We start from the raw sequence: 26,972 nt of genomic DNA on the forward strand, positions 1-26,972 counted from the left end.
TTGTTTATCCATGCAACATTTGAAAGTCATTTAGATTATTTTATAATTTTATTATTTAGTCATTTAGGTTATTTACAATTTTGGTAATTATGAATAAAACTGTGAACATTTCAGGTACGGAAATGTACAGATTTTTGTGCAAACTTTAGTTTTCATCTCTAGAGTATCTAGGAATGCTTCATCTTTCATTCCCTCCAATCATGGATAAGTGTTACAGTTGCTCTGTATCTTTGATATTGTCAAATATTGTTGGCTTTAGTGTTTTTTTTTTGTTTTGTTTTGTTTTGTTTTTAGCCATTCTGTTGGTATATAGTAGTATCTCATTGTGTTTTTTTTTTCATTGTGGTTTTCATGATCATTTTTCTAATAGCTAATGATGTTGATCATCTTTGCAAGTGCTAATTTACCATTTATGTCTCTTATTTGATGATGTGTCTGTTCAGATCATCTGCTCATTCCTTAATTGGGCTTTTTGTACACTTTATGAATATAGAAAATCCTAGGAAATACAAACTCATTTATGGAGAGTGGTAGTATAGGTACCTAAAGTCTGAGAAAGGGGAACTCTTTTTTTTGACCAAAGGAAATGTGATCCCAAGAATATAGGGAGGATTCCTCTTGTTTTTTTTTTTTTTTTTTTTTCCTTTTCTATCATCTAGCACAATGGTTTGCAACTAGGCCTGATTTTGTTGTTACACCATTTAGATTACTGTGTACTTTAGCTTGCCTAGCAGAAGCTCTGTATAAGGATAAAGACTGAGCATTTGATGTTTCCTTTGTGCTCTTAGAAACCTGGCCATGGATGATGGAACAGGAAACTCAATTTTTAGGATTGTATTAGTGTTGAGAACTGTCAGTGAGGCTAACAGTTCCTTGGAAAGACTTATAGGCTTCTGGGATGAATATAAGAAGAGAGAAAAGAAAATGAGAAAAGAAAGAAGGAATAGGGTTACATTTCTTGAGTTTGGTAGAATGCTCTGAAATGGTTTTTTTAGACTAATTACAAATAAATATTAAGATGGTATTTTAATATTTCATTTTTAGGAATTTCCTAAAAATGTTTGAATCTGGTTAGAGAAAAATCCTGGCCTTTCCTTATAAATACCATCAGGATTTTAGTATACTAACTTTCTCTTGTAGCAATTATATACATATCAGGAAAATACTAATGATTATTCTTGGCTTATGGATATATCTGATTAAGTTAATTTATTTGAGAGAAGGGGAAAGACTGCGTGCGTGTGCATGCAAAAGCAAGGGGAGCAACTGAGGGAGAGGGAGAAACAGGCTCCTCACTGAGTAGGGAGTCCATTATGGCGCTCTATCTCAGGACCCTGGCATCATGACATGAGCTGAAAGTGGATGTTTAGCTGACTGAGCCACCTAGGCCCGCCTTACAAAGGTATTTTAAAAGATGTCATTTAAGGGCACCTGGGTGTCTTGGGTAAGTGTCTAGCTCTTGGTTTCTGCTCAGGTCATGATCTCAGGCACATGAAATTGAGCCCCACATTGAGGTCTGCACTAGTGCAGAGTCTGCTTGGGATTCTCCCCCTGTCCCTTCCTGTGCTCATGCATGATTGCTGTCTCTCTCTAAAATAAATTTGTAGAGGGCACCCCGGGTGACTCAGCGGTTTAGTGCCACCTTTGGTCCAGGGTGTGATCCTGGAGACTTGGGATTGAGTCACATGTCAGGCTCCCTGCTTGGAACCTGCTTCTCCTGCTGCCTATGTTTCTGCCTCTTTCTCTCTCTGTGTCCCTCATGAATAAATAAATAAAATCTTAAATAAAATAAAATAAATGTGTAGAAAAAAGATGAAGTTTAAGTAGTTCATTTATCTGTCTTACCTCAGTGTTAACATACGTGTTTTTATTTTGTTAGTTCCTCTATTCTCTGTACAAAATAAGGATATGATGACTAATAGTATTAGCTACTCCTTTTTTTTTTTTTTTTTTTTTTGTATTAGCTACTCCTGATGCTGTAAGTTAGGTCTGGATAGTTTTTCATATCTCCGATAGTCTTTGCAACCAGATTTCCCCATCTGAACCACAGAACAAAATAAATTATTTCAGTGATTATTTTCTCAATCCTAATCCTATTGGTACAAAACTACTGCCATTCTAATGTATAGGAGAAAAGTTAATTCACTTGCCCAATGGATATGTTATTCTCTTGTGTAACACCTGTTGAGAAAGATTGTAAGAAGTCAGTAACTATGCAATGTTGTTAACTCCCTACCATTGCTACATAAGGGTAAAGTAGATCACAACTGGTAAAAGAGTGCAAGAAAAAAGGATTGTAAACGTTTTTGTCTATTTCATCCTGTTGGGAGAAATATAGTGAGCAGTCATAGGTGAAATTGAGTATTTCCTCAAGAAATACGAAACATGTATAATCATTGTGATTGAATCAGGTAAATGATGTTTGTAAATGGAAAATATCTTGCATTAGGAAGTAATATTATTTTAATTAGTAGACTTTTTTCCATGCCTTTATTTTTTAATTTTTATTTATTTATTTTTTTCCATGCCTTTTTTAAAATTTAAATTCAATTAATTAAAATATAATGTTTATTATTAGTTTCAGAGGTAGAATTCAGTGATTCATCAGTCTTATACCCAGTGCTCGTTAAATTATATGCCCTCCTTAATGTCCATACCCAGTTACCTCATCTCCTCACCCCCCCCAGCAACTCTCAGTTTGTTTCCTGTGATTAAGAGTCTCTTATAGTTTGTCTCCCCTCTGATTTCATCTTTTATTTTTTCCTCTCTTCACCTAGGATCCTCTGTTTTGTTTTTTAAATTCCACATATGAATGAGATCCTATGATGATTATTTTTCTTGGATTGACTGATTTCACTTAGCATAATACCCTCTAGTTCCATCCATGTCATTGCAAAAGGCAAGATTTCATTTTTTTGATGGCTGAGTAGTATTTCATTGTATATATACACCACATTTTCTTTATCCATCTGTCTGGACATCTGGGCTCTTTCTATAGTTTGGCTATTTTGGACATTGCTGCTATCAATACTAGGATGCAAGTGCCCCTTGAGATCACTTCATTTGTATCTTCAGGGTAAATCCCTAGTAGTGCAATAGCTGGGTCGTAGGGTGGCTCTATTTTCAACTTTTTGAGGAACCTGCATACTGTTCCCAGAGTGGCTGTACCAGCTTGCATTACTACCAGCAGTGTAGGAAGGTCCCCCTTTCTCTGCATTCTTACCTACATCTGTTGTTTCTTTATTTGTTAATTTTAGCCATTCTTACTGGTGTGAGGTGGTATTTCATTGTGTTTTGATTTGTATTTCCCTGATGCTGAGTGATGTTGAGAATTTTTTCATGTGTCTGTTGGCCATTTGTATGTCGTCTTTGAAGAAATATCTGTTCATATGTTCTGCCCATTTCTTGATTGGAATATTTGTTCTTTGGATGTTGAGTTTTGTAAGTTCTTTATAGATTTTGGATATTAGCCCTGTATCTAAAAACACATTTGCAAATATCTTCTCCCATTCTGTCGCTTGTCTTTTGGTTTTGTCAGCAATTTCCTTTGCTGTGCAAGAACCTTTTATCTTGGGCAGCCCAGGTGGCTCAGTGGTTTAGCTCCTGCCTTTAGCTCGGAGCATGATCCTGAAGACCTGGGATCAAGTCCCACATTGGGCTCCCTGCATGGAGCATGCTTCTCCTGCCTGTGTCTCTGCCTCTCTCTCTGTGTCTTTCATGAATAATAAAAATAATCTTAAAAAAAAAAAAAAAGAACCTTTTATCTTGATGAAATCCCAGTAGTTCAGTTTGGCCTTTGTTTCTCTTGCCTTTGGAGACATGTCTTGCAAGAAGATGCTGTGGCCCCAGTCATAGAGGTTGCTTCCTATGTTCTACTCTAGGATTTTGGGAGATTCTTGTCTCACGTTTAGGTCTTTCATCCATTTTTTTAAAAAAGATTTTTATTTATTTTGACAGAGCGTGCACAAGCAGGAGGAGTGGCAGAGGGAAAGGGAGAAGCAGACTCCCTGCTGAGCAGGGAACCTGGTGAGGTGGGGCTTGTTTCCAGGTCCCTGGGATCATGACCTGAGCTGAAGGCAGATGCTTAACCCACTAAGCCACTCAAGTAAGTGTCCCCAGTCTTTCATCCATTTTGAGTTTATCTTTGTGAATGGTGTAAGAAAATGGTTCAGTTTCATTCTTCTACATGACTCCAATTTTCCCAGCACAATTTGTTGAAGAGGCTGTCTTTTTTCCATTGATATTCTTTCCTGCTTTGTCAAAGATCAGTTGGTCATATTGTTGAGAGTCCATTTCTGGGTTCTCTATTCTGTTCCATTGATCTGTGTTTTTGTGCCAGTACCATACTGTCTTGGTGATTACAGGTTTGTATAAGAGCTTGAATTCTGGAATTGTGATGCTACCAGCTGTGGTTTTCTTTTTCAACATTCCTTTGGCAATTCGGAGTCTTTTTTGGTTCCATACAGATTTTAGGATTATTTGTTCCAACTCTGAAAAAAGTTGATGGTATTTTGGTAGAGATTGCATTGAATGTAAGGACTGCTCTAAGTAGCATAGATGTTTTAACAACATTGTTCTTCCAATCCATTCCATTTCTTTGTGTCTTCCTCAGTTTCTTTCATGAATTTTCTATAGTTTTCTGAGTATATATCCTTTGCCTCTTTGGTTAGGTTTATTCCTAGGTATCTTATAGTTTTGAGTGCAACTGTATGTGGGATTGACTCCTTAACTTCTCTCTCTTCTGTCTCATTGTTAATGTATAGAAATGCAACTGTTTTGTGTGCATTGATTTTATATCCTGCCACTTTGCTGAATTCCTGTTTGCGTGCTAGCAGTTTGGGGTTGGAGTCTTTTGGATTTTCCATATGAAGTATCATATCATCTGTGAAGAGTGAGAGTTTGACTTTTTCCTTGCTGATTTGTATGCCTTTCATTTCTTTTTTTTTTTTTTTAAGATTTTATTTATTTATTCATGAGAGACACACACAGAAGCACAGACACAGGCAGAGGGAGAAGCAGGCAGAGGGAGAAGCAGGCTCCATGCAGGGAGCCTGACATGGGACTCAATCCCGGGTCTCCAGGATCACACCCTGGGCTGAAAGCAGCGCTAAACCACTGAGCTACCTGGGCTGCCCCTTTCATTTCTTTTTGTTGTCTGATTGCTGAGGCTAGGACTTGTAGTACTGTGTTGAATAATAGTGGTGATAGTGGACATCCCTTTTGTGTTATTGACCTTAGGGGAAAAGCTCTCAGTTTTTCCCCATTGAGAATGATACTCACTGTGGGCTTTTTGTATATTGCTTTTATGATATTGAAGTATGTTCCCTCTATCCCTACACTGTGAAGAATTTTAAACAAGAAAGGATGCTGTGTGTTGTCAAATGCTCTTTCTGCATCTATTGAGAGGATCATATGGTTCTTGTTCTTTCTTTTATTACTGTAGTGTAACACATTGGTTGATTTGTATATGTTGACCCATCCTTGCAGCCTAGGAATGAATCCTACTTGGTCGTGGTGAATAATCTTTTTAATGTACTGCTGGATCCTATTGGCTATATCTTGGTGATAATTTTAGCATCCATGTTTATCAGAGATAATGGTCTGTAATTTTCCTTTTGATGAGATCTTTCTCTGGTTTTGGCATGAAGGTAATGCTCTCCTAATAGAAAGAGTTTGGAAGTTTTCCTTCCATTTCTGTTTTTTGAAACACTTCAGAGAATAGGTGTTAATTCTTGTTTAAATGTTTGGTAGAGGGCAGCCTCAGTGGCTCAGCGGTTTAGCACTGCCTTCAGCCCAGGGTGTGATCCTGGAGACCCGGGATCGAGTCCCATGTCAGGCTCCCTGCATGGAGCCTGCTTCTCCCTCTGCCTGTGTCTGCCTCCCTCTCTCTCTCTTTGTATCTCTCATTAATAAATAAATTTTTTTAAAAAGTAAATGTTTGGTAGAATTCTCCTGGGAAACGTTCTGGCCTGGACTCTTGTTTGTTGGGAGGTTTTTGATGACTACTTCTATTTCCTTGCTGGTCATTGGTCTGTTTAGGTTTTCTCTTTCTTCCTGTTTCAGTTTTGGTAGTTTCTCATTTCTCAAGGAATGCATCCATTTCTTCAAGGTTGTGTAATTTGTTTGTATACACTTGCTCATAATTTGTTCTTATAATAGTTTGTATTTCTTCAGTGTTGGTTGTGATCTCTCTTTCATTCATGATTTTACTTATTTGGTTCCTTTCTCTTTTTGATAAGTCTGGCCAGTCGTTTACCATCATAGTAATTCTTTCAAAGAACCAGTTCTTAGTTTTGTTGATCTGTTCTTTTGGTTTCTATTTTATTGATTTCTTTGATCTAATCCAGCAGAAGAGAAATAATAAAGGTTTTATTTGCTGCTCTTCAGCTCCTTTATGTGTAAGGTTAGTGTATTTGAGACCTTTCTTGTTTCTTGAGAAAGGCTTGTATTGCTATATACTTCCCTCTAAGGAGCACCTTTACTGCATCACAAATGTTTTGAACAGTTGTGTTTTTATTTTCATTTGTTTCCATGAATTTTTAAAATTCTTTTATCTCCTGGGTGACCCATTATTCTACAGTAGGATGTTCTTTAGCCTCCATATATTTGAGTTCTTTACAGATTTCCTCTTGTGATTGAGTTCACTTCAAAGCATTGTGGTCTAAAAATATGTAGGGGATGATCCCAATCTTTTAGTCCTGGTTGAAACCTGATTTGTGACCCAGTCTGTGATCTATTCTGTTCCATGTGCACTCGTGAAGAATGTATATTCTGTTGCTTTAGGATGGAATATTCTGAATATATCTGTGAAGTCCCAACTGGTCTAGAGTATCATTCAAAGCCCTTGTTTCCTTGTTGATCTTCTGCTTAGATGATCTGTCCATTGCAGTGAGTGGGGTGTATTGTTATTGATGTATTATTTCTTTACATCTTTATTGACGTATTATTTCTTTCAGACCCCAATTTGTTATTAATTGGTTTATGTAATTGGCTGCTCCCATGTTAGGGGCCTAAATATTTACAATTGTTAGATTGCTTGTTGCATAGACCATTTAATTATGATATAGTGTCCTTCCTCATCTCTTATTACAGTCTTTGTTTTAAAATCTAATTTGTAAAAAAAAAAATTAATTTGATAGAAGAATTGCCACCTTGGCTTTCTTTTGCTGTGTGTTCATTAGCATGACAAATGGTTTTCCACCCCCTCACTTTCAATCTGGAGGTGTCTTCGGATCTACAATGAGTCTCTTGCAGACAGCATATGGATGTGTCTTGCTTTTTTATCCAATCTGGTATCTGTGTCTTTTGACTGGGGCATTTAGCCCATTTACCTTAAGAGTAACTATTGAAAGATGTGAATTTAGTGCCATTGTATTACCTGTGAAGTTAGTGTTTTTCTATATTGTCTCTGTTCCTTTCTGGTCTGTGTTACTTTTGGCCTCTCTCTTCATTTAAAGGAACCCTTTTAATATTTCTTGTAGGGCTGGTTTAGTGTTCAGAAATTCTTTTAGTTTTTGTTTGTCCTGGAAGCTTTATATCTCTCCTTCTATTTTAGATGACATCCTAGCTGGATAAAGTATTCTTGGCTGTGTATTTTTCTCATTTAGCACCCTGAATCTCTCTCCTTTCTGGCCTACTGGGTCTCTGTGGACAGATCTGTTGCCAGTCTAGTGTTTTTACCCTCGTAGGTTACAAATCTCTTGTCCTGAGCTGCTTTCATGATTTTTTTCTTTGTTTCTGTGATTTATAAGTTTCACTAGCATATGTCAGGATGTTAACCTATTTTTATTGATTTTTAAGGAGTGTTCTCCATGCCCTCCTGGACTTGAGTGCCTGTTTCCTTCTCCAGATAGGGGAAGTTTTCTGCTGTAATCTGCTCTAATATACCTTCTGCCCCTCTCTTGCTGTTTCCTCTTCTTCTGGGATCTCAGTTATTCTATTGTTTTTCTTTTGGGATCTCAGTTATTCTATTATTTTGCTTTATGTTATCACATCTCTCAAATTCTCCCCTTGTGATCCAGTAGTTTTATGTGTGTGTATGTGTGTGTGTGTGTGTGTGTGTGTGTGTGTTTTAAGAATTTATTTATTTGAGAAAGAGCAGAGAGAGAGTGAGAGAGTGAGCATGTGCGGCAGGGTGGAAGCCTCTGGGAGTCTGATAGTGTGGGGCTAGATCCCAGGACCTTGCAGTCATGATCTGAATGGAAGGCTGATGCTTAACTGAATGAGCTACCCAGGTATCCCTGGTAGTTGTTAATCATTTTCTGTTTCTTTATTCTCCATCATTTTGTCTTCTCTAATCACTAATTCTGTCTTCTCCCTCATTTATCCTAGCAGTTACAGCCTCCATTTTTTATTACATGTCTGTAATAGTGTTTTTGATTTTGACTTGATTAGATTTTAGTTCTTTTATTTCTCCAGGAAGACATTCTCTGGTGCTTTCTATGCTTTTTTTCAAGCCCACCTACTATCTATATAATTGTAATTCTGAACTCTTGGTTCCAACATCTTCTTTATATCCATACTGATTAGGTCTCTCATAGTTCTGCCTCTTGTTCTCTTTTTTTTTCAGATGAGTTTATCTGTCTTGCCATTCAGTTCAGAAAAGAACAGATGAACAAGAGAAGGGAATACTAAAACGGCAATAACAACCCCAGAACAAATCAGAAGAAACCCAATACTGAAAAAGATATAACATTTTTTTTTAAAAAAGAGATACTATAACCAGACAGGTGAACAGAACTGAGCAATACACTGGATCTTGTGTGTATTTTGGTTGGTCTGTTGATTAGAAAACTAGATCTCAGAATTGTAAAATGAGAAAAACTTATATATGTACACAAATAAAATTAAATACAATAAAAAGATAGGCTGTAACTGTAAAATGGAAAATTAAAGGACAAAAAAAAAAAAAAGGAAGGGGTGTAAACAGAGAGGTGAACAGAACAGAGAATATGCTGTATCCTGAGCATATTTTGGTTTGTTAGAAGAAACTACATCTCAAAAGTGTAAAGAAAGAAAAACTTATATATATGTGTGTGTGTGTGTGTGTGTGTGTGTGTGTATAAATAAAATTAAATAGATTGAAAGGATAGTATGTAATTGTAAGGATGAAAATTAAAAGAGACTTTAACAAAACAAATAATGTGATTAGATGAAGAGAACAGAGCGATATATTAGTTTTTTTTTAAAGATTTATTTTTATTTATTTATGATAAACAGAGAGAGAGAGAGGCAGAGGCACAGGCAGAGGGAGAAGCAGGCTCCATGCCAGGAGCCCTACGCGGGACTCGATCCCGGGACTCGATCCCGGGACTCCAGGATCGTGCCCTGGGCCAAAGGCAGGCGTGAAACTGCTGAGCCACCCAGGGATCCCCCAGAGCGATACATTAGATTCTGGGTGTAGTTTGGTCTGCTTGTTTAGGAAACTAGATTGAAAATTTTAAACATATTTTTTGTTATACATTATATATATTACACATAAAATTAAAAACAATGAAAGGATAGAATGTAATCATAAAAATGAAAACAAAATTTTAAAAGAGTTGGTATAATTAGAAATTGGTTGAAAAGAAAAGAGAAAAAAAATTAAAATTGAAAGATTAAAGAATGGTTGGGAGAAAAAACCCATCCATTCTATATACTATTTTCCCCTAGCGCTGGAGTTTTGGTGTTCTCTGTGATCAGTAAACTTGATCTTAACCAGATGTTTTGCTGATCTTCTGGAAGAGGAGCCTTTTGCCTTAATTCTCAAATGTCTTTGCCATGGGCAGATCGCACTGCCCTTGCCAGGGGGCTAAGGAAGGGGCTTGGGATTGCTTTGTTCCCTCCCTGAAGGTTTTCTGTGCTGCTTTAGAGGATGAGTATGAGAATGAGGACCTCCCATCTCGTGTCCATCAGTGTGCCTTCAGGGTAAAGCAGCCAATCACTCCTGTCTCCTTAGTCTCTGTACTCTGTGCTCACCCAGACCTTTTTTTTTTTTTTTTTTTTTAAGATTTATTCATGAGAGACACACAGAGAGAAGTAGAGACACAGGCAGAGGAAGAAGCAGGCTCCAGGCAGGGAGCCTGATGTGGGACTCAATCCCAGGACCTGGGATCACACCCTGAGCTGAAGGCAGAGGCTCAACTGCTGAACCACCCAGGCATCCCTCACCCAGACTTTTATCTCAGGCACGTCACCCAGTTTCTCATCTCCTAATCCTGCAGACTTCTGCGGTGCACACCTACACTGCTCCTTTCAGGGGAGGAAGGGGATTTCTCTGTGGTTCTGCCACTCATTGGGCCCCTTCTTGGAGAGCAGTCGATGGGCCGTGCAGCAGTTTGCAGTATATGGTAACCCTGAGCTAAGAGCCCACTCCTGAGCTCACTGATTGCAGCCGGCTTCCCTGCTCCAATGCCTGGGAACTCTGCTACACCTAGGCACCTCCAGTCTTCCTGTGATCCCGGGGATCCTGAGAGCACATTGTTCTGCCTAGGATTCCACTCTGCTTCACCAACTGAACACCTTTCAGGTACACTTTTCAGGTACCTCATTGGAGCAGACTTCTGAAAGTTCTGATTTTGTTTTCTATTACTCTATCACTTTCTGGTGCTGGCCTATGAAGGTTCCCTCCCCACCTGCAGTTTATCTTTGCATATATCACTTCAGGTTCACTTCTCTGCGTCTTCTAACTTGCAGAAAGCGGTCACTTTTCTATTTGTAGAATTGCAGCTATTCTTAGATATCAAATTGAGTTCACAGGTGTTCAGAAGGATTGGATAGTTATCTGGCTGAATTCCTGGGACCGGACAAAACTAAGGTCTCCTACTCCACCATCTTGCATTGTCCACCGTTAGTAGATTTTTCAAGCAGTTTTAAGTTGAAAGAAAACATTGAGCAAAAATAGGGTTGCCATTTATTCTCTTTTACTTTATCCACCAATTCATCTATTTTTAGTATCTTGTATTAGTGTGATACATTTATTCCAAATATACAAAAAAAATGGGGCGCCTGGGTGGCTCAGCAGTTTAGCACCTGCCTTCGGCCTGGGACATGATCCTGGAGTCTCCAGATTGCATCCCACATTGGGCTCCCGGCATGGAGCCTGCTTCTTCCTCTGCCTGTGTCTCTGCCTCTCTCTCTCTCTGTGTCTCTCATGAATAAATAAGTAAAATCTTTAAAAAAACAACAACAGAAAAAAAAAACCAAACGCACAAACCAATCATCCAATATTGATACATTATTATTAACTAAAGTCTTTGGTTAACATTAGGATTCATTCTGTGTTGATAGCCTGTATGGGCTTTTTTTTTTTAAATTTAAGATTTTATTTTTATTATTTTTTTAATTTTTAAAGATTTTATTTTAGAGATAGAGGGAACAGGCAGAGGGAGTGGCATGTAGAGGGAGAGGGAGAAACACGTTCCCTGCTGAGCAAGGTGCCTGATGTAGGACTTGATTTCAGGACTCTGGGATCTGACCTGAGCCAAAGACAGATGCTTAATTGAGCCACCCAGGCACTCTTTTTCTTTTTTTAATTGTGAAAAACACATAACTTCAAATTTATCATTATAAACATTTTTAAGTATACATTACAATTCAGTAGTGATAAGTATATTCATTTTGTTGTACAATTAATCTCTATAGCTTTTCATCTGGAAATAACTTTTTAAAAAGATTTATTTATCTGAGAGAGAGAGAGACAAGTAGTCACCCTATTGAGTGTGTAGCCCGATGGGGGATTCCATCCAAGGACTCTGAGATCATGACCTGAGCTGAAACCAAGAGTTGAGTGCTTAAATCCTGGAAATATTTTTTTTAAATGTATTGCAGTTCTAATATATATGAGATTGATAACATTATAAATTTATTTCCTTTGATTTTTCTATTTCTGTATCATTAAAAAAGGAAGAAGAATAAGCCTCTGCATGAAAAAGACCTGACCAGTGGTAGTGTTAGACACCATCTTTTCCAGACATTTGGACATCTCTTTTTGAGCTTGACTAGGCTTGAGTGATCCTCCATGGATATAGTTAAAGATAGCAAAGTGATTAATGTCCCCTATATCAGGAACATGAACTTTGCTTCTGTGATCATAGTGGTCCGAAGTGTGGAAATAATGATTATTTATTTATTTATTTATTTATTTTTCTAAAGATTTTATTTATTTATTCATGAGAGACACAGAGAGAGAGAGAGAGAGAGAGAGAGAGGGAGAGACACAGGCAGAGGGAGAAGCAGGCTCCCTGCAAGGAGCCCAATGTGGGACTCGATCCCAGATCCTGGGATCACACCCTGAGCCAGAGGCAGGCATCCCAGAAGTGATTGTTTAGATTGGTATGAATCAAATAACAGTAGTCATTGTCCAGATTCTGCCTGTATTTCTGCTAATCATCTTAGTATTATTCTTCTAAGTACTGCTTTTATCCTAAGTGTATATGGTCCTATAAAATTGGAATGGCAGTCATGATCCATGTCCCTAGATACTTATTTCTCTATTCTTGGATTGGACACATGGAGAGATACAGAATTTCAGGTCTAAGAAGAGTGCTCATATTTTCAACAAAGTGAGAGGGGCGTTCCTTAACATAAAGCCAAATATGATAGACCCACCGCTAACATTATACTGAATTGTGAAAAGCTGGAAACTTTTTTCCTAAGAAGAGGAATAAGGCAAGGATTCCCACTCTTGCCATTTTTTCCAACATACTATATTGAAAGTCCTAGCTCAAGCATTTAGGCAAGAAAAAGAAATGGAAGGCATCCAAATTGGGAAGGTAGAAGTAAAGCTACACTATTTGCAAATGGCATGATATTATATATAGAAAACCCTAAACACTCCACCAAAAACTATTAGAACTATTATGTGAATTCAGTAACATTATAGGACACAAAGTCAATATAGAGAAGTCTGTTGTGTTTCTATACACTGATAATGAACCATCAGAAAAATAAAGAAAATAATCCCATTCACAATTGCATCAAAAAGAATAAAATATCTAGGAATAAATTTAACCAAAAGATGAAAAACTTGTACACTGAAAACTTAAGTCCTTGATAAAAGAAATAGAAGAATATAGAAATAAATGGAAAGATACTCCATGCTAATGGATTGTAAGAATTAATATTAAGATGTCCATACTACCCAAAACAATGGGCTGATTTAGTATATAAACTCTATCAAAATTCCAATGGCATTTTTCAAGAACTGGAGCAAACCTAAAATTTGTGTAGAATCAAAAGAGACCCCAAATAGCCAAAATGATCTTGAGAGAGAACAACAAAGCTGGAAGCATCACACTCCCTGATTTCAAACTATGTTACAAAACTATAGTAATCCAAACAGCTTGGTATTGGCATAAAAACAGACACATTGACCCAAAGATTAAGGAACAGAATAGAGAGTCTAGGAATAAACCCACACATATTTGATCAGTTATTTTATTGACAAAGGAGCCAAGAATATACAGTGGGGAATGAATAATCTTTTCAATAAATGGTTTTGGAAAAATTAGCCACATATAAAAGACTGAAACTGGACTACTATCTTACACTATACACAAAAATTAACTCAAAATGCATAAAGACTTGAATGTAAGGCCTGAAATCAAAACTCCTAGAAGAAAAAATAGGTGATGTCAGTCTTGGTGACTTTTTTGGGTCTGGCTTTAAAAACAACAAAAGCAAAAGTCAACAAGTAGAACAACAAACTGAAAGCTTCTGTACAGCAAAGTAAACCATAAGGAAAATGAAAAGGCAGGCTACCAAATGGGAGAAAATACTTGCACATTGTATGTCTAATAAGAGATTATAATATAAAATATATGAAGAAACTAAGATAGCAAGAAACAATTCTAAAACTCAGTAGCAAGAAGCATTAAAAACATTACAAAATGGGCAGAGGATCTGAATAGACATTTTACCAAGAAGACAGATGGCCAACAAGTACATAAAAAAGATGTTCAACACCATTAGTCATCAGGGAAATGTAAATCAAAACCACGGTGAGATACCACCTCATACCCGGTAGAATGACTATTATCAGAAGGACAAGAGGGATGCCTGGATGGTGCAGTTGGTTGATTCCTAGTCTTGGTTTTAGTACAGGTTGTGAGGTCGAGCATCACATTGGGCTCCGTGCTCAGTGCAGAGTCTGCTTGAGACTCTTTTGCCTTCTTACTCTGTCCCTTTCCACTACTCTTTCTCTCTTTATAAAATAAATAAAATCTTTAAAAAGAACAAGAAATAACAAGTGTTGGTGAGGATGCAGAGAAAAGGGAACAACTTATATACTGTTGGTAGAAATGTAAACTGGTGCAGTTACTATGGAAGATAGTATGAAGATTCTTTAAAAAATTAAAAGTAGAACTCCCATATGATCCAGCAATTCTACTTCTGGGTATTTATCTGAAGAAAACAAAAACACTAATTTGGAAAGATATATTTACCCTTTCTTGCAACATTATTTACAATAGCCAGGTTTGGAAATAATATGTGTCCCATCAATGGATGAATGGATAAAGAATAGTGAATCATATGATAATTCTAGTTTTATTTTTTTAAAAAGTTCCATGCTGTTTTATACAGTGGCTACGCCAGTTTATAAACATTCCATCAAAAATAAATTCTTAATTTCAGTTTAAATTTCTTTTTTTCTCCCAACTGTTAATAATTGTTTTATTTCTATTTTTAGCTGGTAGGACCTTTTTGCTATTTTCATTTCTAGTTTTATTTTATTGTTTTTAGAAAGTTTTTTGGGGCAATATTTCTACTTTTATGTTTTCCTGTGACCTAATATTCATCTATTTTAAATGAATGATCCTTGGGGTACTTGAGACAAAGGTGTATTCTCTGTTACTAGTGTATTGTTTGATCTATCTGTAAGATATACCTTAGTAATTATGTTGCTTAGGTTGTTCTTCTCTAGAATTTGTAAGTTTTGAAGAAAGCATTTTCAAATCACATATACTTTTTTTTTTTTTTTTAAAGATTATTTACTCATGAGAGACACGGAGAGAGGTAGACACATAGGCAGAGAGAGAAGAAGGTCCCTACAGGGAGCCCAATGCAGGACTTGATACCTGGTCCCGGGATCATGCTCTGAGCCAAAGGCAGATGCTCAACCACTGAGCCACCCATGTGTCCCCAAATCACATATATTTTTAGTTTTAAATCCTTCTCTGATCTAGCCAGATCCTATTTTTTTAAAAATTTATTTACTGAAAGAGAGAGAACAGGGGGAGAGGCAGAAAGAGAAAATCTCAAGCAGACTCCTCACTGAGCATGGATTCCGATGTGAGGCTCAATCCCAGAACCCCAGGATCATGATCTGAACTGAAATCAAGAGTCAGATGCTCAACCAGCTGAGCCATCCAGGCCCCCCTAGCCAGATATTCTTTTAAAAAAGGAGTTTTAGGATTTATTTGTGGGATGCAAGGATGGTTTAATATTCACAAAACAATCAACATGTATGTCACATCAGTAAGAGAAAGGATAAAAACCATATGTTCATTTCAATAGATGCAGAAAAACATTTGACAAAGTTCAACATCATTCGTGATACAAATCCTCTGCAGATGGCTAACAGGTACATGAGAAAGATGGTCAATATTACTCATCATCAGGGAAATCAAAACTACAACGAGCTATCACTTTATACCTGTCAGAATGGCTAAAATAAAAAACAGAAGAAACAAATGTTGGTGAGGATGTGGAGAAAAAGGAGCTCTTACACTGTTGGTGGGAATGCAAACTGGTACAGAGACAGTGGAAAATGTTATGGAGGTTCCTCAAAATGGTGAAAATATAACTACTCATACATTCTAGTAATTATGCTACTTGGTATTACCCCAAATATACAAAAGCACTAATTCAAAGGGATACATGCATCCCTATACTTGTAGGAGCATTATTTACAATAGCCAAGATATAGAAGCAGCCCAAGTATCCATCAATTGATGAGTGGATAAAGATGATGTGGTATATGTATAACCATATGTATATGTATAATGGAATATTACTCAGCCATAAAAAGAATGAAGTCTTGCCATGTCATTGGCAATGACAGGGATGGAGCTAGTTAAGTTAGAGAAAGACGCATACCATATGATTTCACTCATATATGGAATTTTAGAAACAAGTGAGCAACGGAAAAAGAAAAACCAGAAAACAGACTCTTAATTATAGAGAAAAAACTGATGGTTATAAGAGGGGAGGTAGGTAAAGTTATGGGGGAAATAGAGGATAGGAATGAAAGAGTACACTTACTATGATAAAAATAAAATGACTAAAAAATATTTTTTAGATTTAGTGTGGATGTAGATCACCCATTATGTTTTCAGATCAATTTTAGGGCCTTTTCCTAGTTTCTCTTCTTCATTATTCCTGACATGTTTTCTCAGTCTACTTTTTTCGCCACAAATCCTTGAGGCAGAAAAGAAATGGGGGAGGCACATGAGGTCACACACCAAGATTTAGTTCTTTTTTTCTTTAGTATTATTTTTTAGACTGTCTTCAACTTATGCAGAGGACATAGAGTTTTCATCAGCTGTTTTTTCCTTAGTGTTCTGTATTGTTTGTGGAGAAAATATTGTGAGACTGGGATGTAAGCACCTGCCATTGTCTTCAGCTGCCCCTGTTTCTTGTCTTTAAATCATTTATACATCATAGCAGAACTTAATCTATCACTTAATACTTTGGTTTGATGATAAAGATTAAGGTTTATATTCTGTGGGAGTTTCGGTTTACAAAGTCTCAAATGAATAATCAAATATTAGTTAACAGGGTTTTATTGGATTAACCCTATAATAAGAATTGTTTAAACAGAAACATTTTTTTTAAACAGAAACATTTTAAATGAAGTCTTATGTTGCATGCTAAGATATTATGACTGCTGATGTTACTATAAAGTATAGCAAAGTAACAGTAAAAGTGTGAGGCGTAGAGCTTGAAATTGAAATGTGTTTTAGTTTTGGACAAATTAACATAAACCTAAGAGTTTGGGGGAGATGGAGAGTAAAAAATGGTTTTTCACAGTGTTTCTTCTAGACTATTCCTAATCTTCACTTTTACACACCATACATTTACTTTATACAAGTTTTTTTTTTTTTTAAAGATTTTATTTATTCATTCACAACAGTCACACAGAGAGAGGCAGAGACAGGCAGAGGGGGAAGTAGGCAGAGGGGGGAAGCAAGGCTCCCTGCAGGGAGCCCCATGTGGACCCAATCCTGGGGACTCTGGGATCACACCCTGAGCCTAAGGCAGACGCTCAGCCACTGAGCCACCCAGGCGTCCCTGCTTTATACAAGTTAATACTTTATTGATATTAATTTCTTTTGTAGCAATACTTAAACTTTCCTTATTGATAGCCGAAGTTTTTTCACCCTATATTTGTCTAATGGCTCTTAGGTACGCTAAAAGTAAATATTAACCATTTAAACTCTATAGCTACCTAATTTCCAAGACTTGAATTGAAAATGAAGTTGGAGGGGCTCCCTGGGTGGCACAGTTGTTTAGTGCCTGCCTTCAGCCCAGGGCATGATCCTGGGGTCCTGGGATCAAGTCCCACATTGGGCTTCCTGCCTGGAGCCTGCTTCTCCCTCTGCCTGTGTCTCTGCCTTTCTCTCTCTCTCATGAATGAATAAATAAAATCTTAAAAAAAAAATGAAGTTGGAAATTTTGTTTTATTGAAATTTTAAATATTGAAAGCTTAATCATCATATCAACGCATTAACACATCCTAGTGTTTTAGAAAATTTATATTGGTCATCGTTTCTGTAGTTTTTAATTTTTTTAAGTAGACTTTTTCTTTTATTTGTTTATTTTTTTCTTTTCCTTTTCCACACTTTGTTTTTCTGGGCAGTTATTTGGGTAGGAACATTGTCACTCTTCACTTCTTTCTTCCTTCACCAGATATAATTTTCATATACATAAGTGTGCATTCTCATACAAAAAGTGACCATTCAAGTGCTTGATGGATGAAAGAGTATATCCTAGAGTATCAGAAGGTTGATAATATAGGATAGTGACCTGCTTTTCTATAGCATCATCATTTAGCAGGAGTATGTATAAAAAATTATTTGTCAATCCTAACATTTCTGTGAGATGATTCTTGTTCCTACAGTTAACATTTTTTACTGTTAGAGACTTGTATAACTTAACTTTACATTCTCACCTAGATCATTTAAAATAGCTTTCTTTGCTGTTGGAAAATACTTCTCAGAACAGAGTTAGCTGAGGTGTGAGCTTTCCTCATTGATTCTGTCGATAATGTCACTTTGAGGTATGAAAATGCATCTTTTCTAGACATGAACGTTAATCTCTACTGTATTTTGGCAGTCATCCTGGTGTCTTCAGTGCAGAACTTTAAATCTGATTCATTTCATCTAAAACAAATGTACAGAGATGTTTTTAAAATTATCCAGTATAATTAAAGTCCAGTGTATTGTTACATTTTTAACAGTGCCACCACAATTGTGCAGTAAAGATTATATCCTATTCCTTAGATAATATGACAAAGGCTTCTAAGGTAATGTATTCAGCCAAACTCTTTTATAAAGAATGCTTCGTTTTTTCATACCTTAAGTAAATCTTCTTCCTTGGAACTTTTCTTGAGCCCTTTCCACTTAATGTAATTTCTTTGAATCTCTATTAATATGGTCTCATAACCTTTACATTTTTTCCATCCCTTGCATAATGGATATTCGAATAGTTGTTTTATGTCCGCTCAGGTGTTTGTGGGCTGACTGTGTCTTGCTCATCTTTGTACCTCTTGCATTGCCCTCACAATACCTTGCCCAGTAAATGCATAGCTTATGAATGGCAGTTGGACATTTTCGATTATGTGAAATTTGCCTCAGCTACTGAGGGTAATATAGGGTGTTATCTCATTAATAATCACTCAGGCTGGCTTTCTTCTTCCAAAAAGTACTAAATACTTTTATATCTTGTTTTTCTGAAATGAACTCTTAAAGCCCGAAAAGATTTAGAAATAAATATCACCTTTGCCCTGCATCTCCTAGAGTTCAGTCTCAGGAAAAAACTTTCACTGGTCCCACAGCAGGCTAGATCTGGAAAGAGAACCTAATTTCTCTGTATCTACTTGTGTAATTGAGCAGTAATACTTGTTACTACTGTTAGTAATAACTTTAAATTCATTAATTGGCACTCAGGATACTAAGAAGCCTGAAACATACTTCCTGCCTTTAGATTTGCAGTCTCCTGGGCAAGTTGACAGGTATACAATAAAATTTTCTTAAGTCAGGTACCATACAGTGGTAACCAGTGTTAATTCCACAGGAATTTAAAGGAAGAAATCAAGAGTGATAATGCTAATGATTTTACATAGCTTTTACAGATGAGGTAAATCTTAAGAAGGGCTGGGCTGAAGAATACAAATAGTTTTCTTTTTTTTTAAAAATTTTTATTTATGATAGTCACACACAGACACACACAGAGAGAAAGAGAGAGACAAAGACAGAGACATAGGCAGAAGGAGAAGCAGGCTCCATGCACCGGGAGCCCGATGTGGGATTCGATCCTAGGTCTCCAGGATCGCGCCCTGGGCGAAAGGCAAGCGCCAAACCGCTGCGCCACCCAGGGATCCCTACAAATAGTTTTCATGTTAAGACATGTAGAAACAATGATAAAACCAAGCCAGAAACTTGACTCTCTTCATGTCTAGTGCAATAGCCTATTATATAGTCGTCATATTTATAATTATTAGTGAACTTATATTTCTGTATAAATCAATAAACATTTAAATGTTTAATGGCCAAAGTATTATAAGCTTTGTGTATTGTATTAGGCACAGGAGTCAAGTTTCAGTTTCCGTGCAGATACAGAAGCCTAGTTTTGTGAGTTCTGTAGTATGTAAACTATGAATATGAAATCCATTATGAAAATATATGAACTAGGCAGCCCAGGGGCCTCAGTGGTTTAGCGCTGCCTTTGGCCCAGGGTGTGATCCTGGAGACCTGGGACCGAGTCCCGCGTCAGGCTCCCTGCATGGAGCCTGCATCTCCCTCTGCTTGTGTCTCTGCCTCTCTCTCTCTGTCTGTCATGAATAAATAAATAAATAAAATCTTAAAAAAAAAAAAAAAGAAAATCTACAAACTACAATAATTCTTGTAGTGTGCACAAGGAACAACTGGCTAATCTGAAACTGCTTAATAAGTCTGCTCTCAGAAGTCCATAAATCTTAAATCTAGCAGTAGCAAATGCTTATTTTTTCCATTATTTATTTTCCTGTGTTTATGGCAACCATTGTTTTTCATAGTTTGCACATGTTTTGGGGATAACATACCTTTTGCAAAGAAGCAGCACTGCAAATATTAGTGAAATAAATACATTTGTTTATGTTTGCACTACTGCCTAGTGTGTATTTAATAAGTTGTTCTAGGTCATAGCTTTAGTAAAATCAAGAAAAAGTACATCCATCTGTGTTAGTCACTATACTGCAGTAGAATTGGGCATACTGTAATTTTTAGTGTAGCTCCTGGTTTTGTTTTTTTACCAATTTAATTCATTCAGAATTTCATTTGTCATTTTTTTTCTGTTTTCAAAAGGATAAATATGACAGCAGAATGATGTGTATTCTCATTTTCCAGTAGCGTGTAAAGATGAAACACTTGTTGAATATTTTTGAGACCTTTGTTGCTGTTTAGATTAAATTATTCTTTGGGTGTCTGGGTGGCTCAGTTGTCTAAGCGTCCAACTCTTGATCTCAGCTCAGATCTTGATGTCAAGATTGTGACTTCAAGCTCCACATTGGGCGTGGAGCCTACTTTAAAAAAAGATTATTCTTTTCAGTAATATAATGAATTGCATAATCCACTCAAGTATTTTGAAAGTATAACCAGCCATTAGAAAACCGATGTTAGATAGAAAAAAATCTTCCCGGTCAGCTCTGATAGAGCTCAGTCAGATTGATTTGGAAAAGTATTGAAATGGTTTATATTGAGAAAGTTTTAGCTTTTTTTTGGGTGAGTGTTAATAAAAAAATCCTTGGATGGATTAGTGTTAATATTACATCTGATCCTAAAAATATTTTGTATCTAAAATAAATCTAAATGAAAAAAGTCCCTTTTTTTCACAAGGAAGGAAAGATGAAACCTCAGGACTGGGAATATGACTGGAACAAATGAATATAAATGCAGCTTAATATTCTAATAGCCCTCAGAACAACAAAGATGAACTCTTGAAAACTAAACAAAGATTATCACACTCATTTATTAAAGGGAATATACAGTTAAAGTAGATGTTGTTTTTTAATCCACCATGTAAATGGAAAAGATTGGTAACAGCAAATATGGGGAAAGGAATACCCTCATATACTGTTTGTGGTATATAAATTGAAATGTCAGTTTTGAAGGGTAGTTTGACAGTATTCAAAGTTCAAAATAATCACATTGCCTTTTTTTTTTTTCTTAAGAGAGAGAGAGAGCACAAGTGGAGTGGGGGAGAGGGAGTTGGAAAGAGAGAGTCTTAAGTAGGCTCCACACCCAGCACAGAGCCAACTCAAGGCTTGATCTCACCACACTGAAATCATGACTTGAGCCAAAATCAAGAGCCAGAAGCTTAACCGACTGAGCCACTCAGGCACCTCACACATTACTTTTGATCTAGCAGTTTCATTTGTAGATACATATCTCACAGATATACTTGAATAAAAATGAATAAAAATAAATGCACAGGAAAAAAGTCTCTGAAGCTATGTTTGTAATGCCAAAGTCTAGAAACATCCCTAGTGAATTAAGAATTAATTGCTAAGCAGTTAAATTGTGTATTCACTGCCAAATAGTTAGATTGTGGAATAATCATAGAATGAAATACTCTGTTATAGTTAAAATCATTCCAACAAGAGATACTCTTTTCAAGTTGTGTTATTAAGTTTTAAAAATTTGCAAACGTGTATGATATGATTCCATTATATAAAACAGGATAATGCAAAGCATTCCAAATGCTGAGAATTTGAATATACATATGTGTATGGAATATTATTTATAGGTAAACAAAAATACTAATTTCAGGAAAGATACATAAACTTTCTGACTTCTAGAGAGAGTGGTGGGATTTCAAAAATATTAAAAAGAAGAGTTTTTTTTTTAAGATTTTATTTATTTAGTCTTGAGAGACACAGAGAGAGAGGCAGAGACATAAAGGGAGAGGCAGGCTCCTCACAGGGAGCCCGATGTGGGACTTGATCCCTGAACCGGGATCATGCCCTGAGCCAAAGGCAGATGCTCAACCGCTGAGCCACCCAGGTGTCCCAATAGTTTCTTTTTATACTTCTGTACAGTGACTGTTTTAAAAGATTTATTTACTTGAGAAAGTGAAGAGAGCATGAGCAGGGGAAGGGGCAGAGGAAGAAGAGTCCAAGCTAACTATCTGCTGAATGGGGAGCCCAAGTCTGGACTCCATCCCAGGATCTTGAGATTTTGACCTGAGCCAAAATCAAAAGTCAAACACTTAATGGACTGAGCCACCCAGGTGCCCCTAAAATAACATTTTTAATAATAAAAATGTATTCCTATCTTACTTGTAAACAAAAATGCAAGTAATCTTGATTGTTCTATTAAAAAAATCTGTAGTCATGTCCAGCAAATCAATATTCCCTTAATTCTCCCATCTTAAGACTCTTCTTTTATTGCCTTCCCCTAACTTCATTACGCAGGGGAAAAGGAAGGTGAGTGTGATTCTCTAGGTTCGATGACTCTGTCATACAAAACTTTTGGGAAATTCTCACTGGCATCTGTTCCAGGGTGGAAATTTGAATGAAATGGGAACGCAGAGTGTCAAGATGTTCCTGTAGTGCAGGGTCTGGCCCTTGAACCTTGAATGTCCCCAAGTTGAATCTTACGTCTTGGAATTGATCAGATTCAGAGAAGCTTCTTTAGGCAAAGTAATATGATAGGAGATTTAACCAGATTGACAGTTTTTTAAACTTACATGAGAAATAAAGCTGGCATGAGAACTAGGATATTCTCATCTTCTGATCAGCATGTTCTTTCTTTGAAGGCAGTCAAAAGAGGAAGCTGAATTGGAATCTTAACATACTTAGTATGGAAATAGAATAAAGGAGAGTTAAATATATAATTTAGATACTTAGTGGCTGAGGCTCTGATGGCCTTTAGTTCTAGGGTTAGTATTTGGCTGCCACTGGAGTGGATAGGGAGGATCCTTGTGAGCACCCCAGATAGTGCTGATTTTACAACGTCGTTCTCAGAGAGCAATCATATTTCAGTTTCACAGAGTGCACTCATCCATCACCTACATATATTACTTGTGCCAGACGTTGTATTAGATCGTGGAAACACAGATAGAAAGGATACTTGGTCCTTATTTTCTCAAGCTCTTAGTTCATGTAAACTAAACACTTTTGAATCTTGAAGATTTATTTAACTGAGTTCTAAATTTTGGTGTCCAAATTTGGGTAGATCTCAGAAATTTATCTTGGTCTCAGAATTAGCAGATGTTGCTTTTAACAGTAGTGCTGCATAACCGTTGGTAATAGTACACCAGAGGTTTATTTAGGCTGGTGTCAGGATTGGAAGAGCCAAGCATTCCTTCTTTAGATGTGCAATTGTCAGAGATCAAAACAGAAGGCAATTAATCATATAGAAGTGCAAGCAGATATTTTAAGTCAGAGTCGAGATGAGGTATGGAATTCTAATAGTTTGGTAAGTTGAATCACGATGTGGCAATAATCAGAGTATTAGCATATGAATTTGATTTAGGTAAAGTTTGTCTTATAGGGAACCTTACCATGATGTGGATTCATTGCTAAGACATTATTGGGCCTTTGCCTATGACTAGGGTTGGCAAATGATAGTCCCTAGCTGAGGAGAATGAAGCATCAGTCTTCTGGACCTGACCTGCCTTTATTTTTCTTTAAATGTAAAGCATAAACATAATCTTCCTCAGAAGATCATTAAATTTTATTTTCATCATCTAATTTTTTTTCATCTAATTTTTTTATAATTAAAAATGCATAATGTTTTACATTTTTTTAGTTGGCAGGTACACATTTTGCCTTTAAAAGTTTGTAAGAAATACTATATGTTTGTTTACATGGATAAATACATAAGCATAGTTTAAAAAATGAAGTAGTATAGGGGCACCTGAGTAGCTTAGTCAGTTGAGCATCTGATTCTTGATTTCGACTCAGATCATGATCTCAAGATCTGAGATTGAGCCCCATGGTTGGACTCCACACTCAGCAGGGAGCCTGTTTCAGATTTTGTCTCTCTCTCTCCCTCTTCCTCTCCCCTGCTTGCCTTCTCTCATTCTCTTTCTCTCAATAAATTAAAAAAGTTTTAAAATAAAGTGGTATATTATAAACGTCTCTTTGTCTCATATCACCCATCTTCCACCCCTGGTAGCACCACTACTATTACTTTATTGTTTATCCTTCTGGAGTTACTTAATAGGAGCATACAAGTATGCATTCCTATTTCTCTTCATTTTACATAAAAGGGTAGCAATATCATATATGCTATGCCACAACTTGCTTTTTTAACATGTCATGAAACTCTTCAAATCTATACATAGGTTTTTCATTCCCTATTATTGCTACACGGTATTGCCTTGTGTGTATTTATCATGGTTTAGCCAGTTTTCTCCTAGCGAACACTGAGGTGGATTTTAGACTGTTGCTGTTACCACCATGATGTGAATAACCATGTTTGTGTGTGTATAATTTCAGAAGTATGCAAGTATATTATTAAGATATTTTATCAAAAGTGCAATTGTCTGGGTGACTGAATGAAGTTTTATATGGGTGATTTTAATGGATATTGCCAAATTGTCTCTATAGATTGCACCTTTTTTTTTCTCTTTTAGGAAGTAGATAGTACCGGCTTACACATTCCTTAGCAGTGCCATTTTTAAAGTATTGCCAACAAGTGTATTTTCAAAGTTGGATTTTTTGCCAGCTTGACAAGTGAGAAGCAGTATCAGTATAGCTGTAATATGCATTCTATTATTAATATTAATGAGATTAAGTATCTTCATAGTTCTCAGAGCCATTTTTACTTCTTCTTACAACTGTTTTTTAATTTCTTTAGCCCAACTTTCTGTTGGTTTGTGAAATATCTTAATAATATTTTATGATTAGCATATTTTTATATTGTATTGTGTTATACTGTTGTTTATTTTTCTGTAGTTGGGCATTTGATCTCATTTTGGAGTGTAACTATTACATTTATTTTGCTGAGAAGAGTTATGAAAAATTTTTCTTCCCCCTTTAGGTTATTTATTTGGGAATCAAGAATTCTAGGATCTACTGTAGATTTTTGTACTAATTAGCTGTGAGTAAACCACATAACTTTTCTGGATCTCAGTTCTTTATCTGTAAAATAAAGATGTTGAATTAAATGATTTCTTGGTCCTGTGACTCTTTGAAGGTTATCAAAAGCAATGTATTAAGCTTAATAGTCTTAAAATAATAGATATAGAAACACAGCAATGTTATGTTGTTAGAGGTTTTAAAAATACTGTTCTTTTTCTTGTTGGATAATGCTTTCCTTTGGTAACAAAGTTATCTTTCACTTGGCTCCCTTGATATTTCTTAGTAGGAAATACCTCTTCATCTTTTATCAGGTCACATGAAAGCTACTTTTTAGAGGCATGCTTTGGGCGGGGGTTGGGGGTTGAAAGGAAGTGGAGTACTGTTAAGGAAGAAAAATGCACTCCTCTTGATTAAATTTAATCCTTCTCATAAACATGCTTCATTACTATATAACTGCTGCCAGTTGGCCTATTCAGTTTTCCAGACTCAATTGGAAAGCTAATCTCCTTAGATCTGTTTACATGGTCTCTCATCAAAAATGAATACATTGGACTAGTTACACCCTTTCTTCACTACAAAGTTAGGAATTAAAATTATAATAGAGTCTTTTTCTCATTCTTTTTCTTTGTTTGCTTGGCATCTGTGAAAATTGCACAAGAGAAGATGAATAGATATATATTTTTTAAGATTTAAAAATTTTTAAGTAATCTCTATCCCAAATGTGGTGCTCAAACTCATAACCTTGATATCAAGAGTTGCAAGCTCCACCCATTGAGCCAGCCATGTGCCCCTAAATATATCTTTTGATGTGTACTCTAGGGAATGAGATCAAAACCAGTGGTGAAATGATGTAGACAGTAACATTTGAATTGCAACATTAAAATGTAAGTAAACTGTTAGTAGAACTTAAAACTATCAAAATTATTTATTATTTATTTATTTATTTTTAAATATTTCATTTATCTTTAAAAGATAGAGGCAGAGACACAGGCAGAGGGAGACACAGGTTCCATGCAGGGAGCCCCATGTGGGTCTCCATCCCTGGTCTCTAGGATTGCGCCCTGGGCTGAATGAAGGTGGTGCTAAACCGCTGAGCCACCTGGGCTGCCCAAAACTATTAAAATTTAAAATCTTCAAGCACCAGAGCATAGGGACATGTATTCTCAAAACTAATACATCTTGATTTTTCTGATATGATCTTACTCCCCCCCCAATGAAATAGATTAAACTTTTGCCATACCGCTTTTCACCAAGATTAGAGAGCATTAAAAGATAAAAGGAACCCTAAAGCTCATTTAGGCAATTCTCTCATTTTTATAAAATTCTTCCTTAAGAAAGGGAAATAAGTTTCCTTTGTCCACAGCTCTTTGTAGTAGAGGTGAGGCTAGGTCTTGGATCATTGGATTCATATTCCATTTAACTTCTATGATCTGCTAGTTGGTATTATTGTTTCAATCTCCTCCTTTCTGTCTTCCATCTCCTTCCATCTCCTTCACACTTACATATCAGTGTGTGTTGGATACTAATATCTGATGGTTTTTGTCTCTCTTTGGACCTTTAAATTTATTTATTTATTTATTTATTTTTTTTGGACCTTTAAATTTAATTTTTGGTTCTGCATTATCATCTAGGCACTTATCACCCAATACTTAAATTATTAATTGCCTTCTGACTATACTAAGAGCTTCTACTAGCTCTTTCT

At 36.3% G+C, this 26,972-nt stretch overlaps 1 protein-coding gene across 6 annotated transcripts in view; it reads left to right on the top strand.

The window, feature by feature from the left end:
• MICU1 (mitochondrial calcium uptake 1) overlaps positions 1–26,972 on the top strand; it is a 248,469-nt gene that overhangs the window by 28,269 nt on the left and 193,228 nt on the right. The window contains exon 1 of one of the 6 annotated variants that reach the window (XM_041748276.1): positions 4,044–4,105. The exons of the other annotated variants lie outside the window; for them this stretch is intronic. The gene's annotated coding sequence lies outside the window, so the exon portion shown is untranslated. Of the gene's footprint in view, positions 1–4,043; positions 4,106–26,972 lie in introns of those variants that run through there. 6 annotated transcript variants of the gene reach the window in all.

The sequence above is a fragment of the Vulpes lagopus genome, chromosome 3, assembly GCF_018345385.1.
Source record: "Vulpes lagopus strain Blue_001 chromosome 3, ASM1834538v1, whole genome shotgun sequence".
NCBI classification, from domain to species: domain Eukaryota; kingdom Metazoa; phylum Chordata; class Mammalia; order Carnivora; family Canidae; genus Vulpes; species Vulpes lagopus.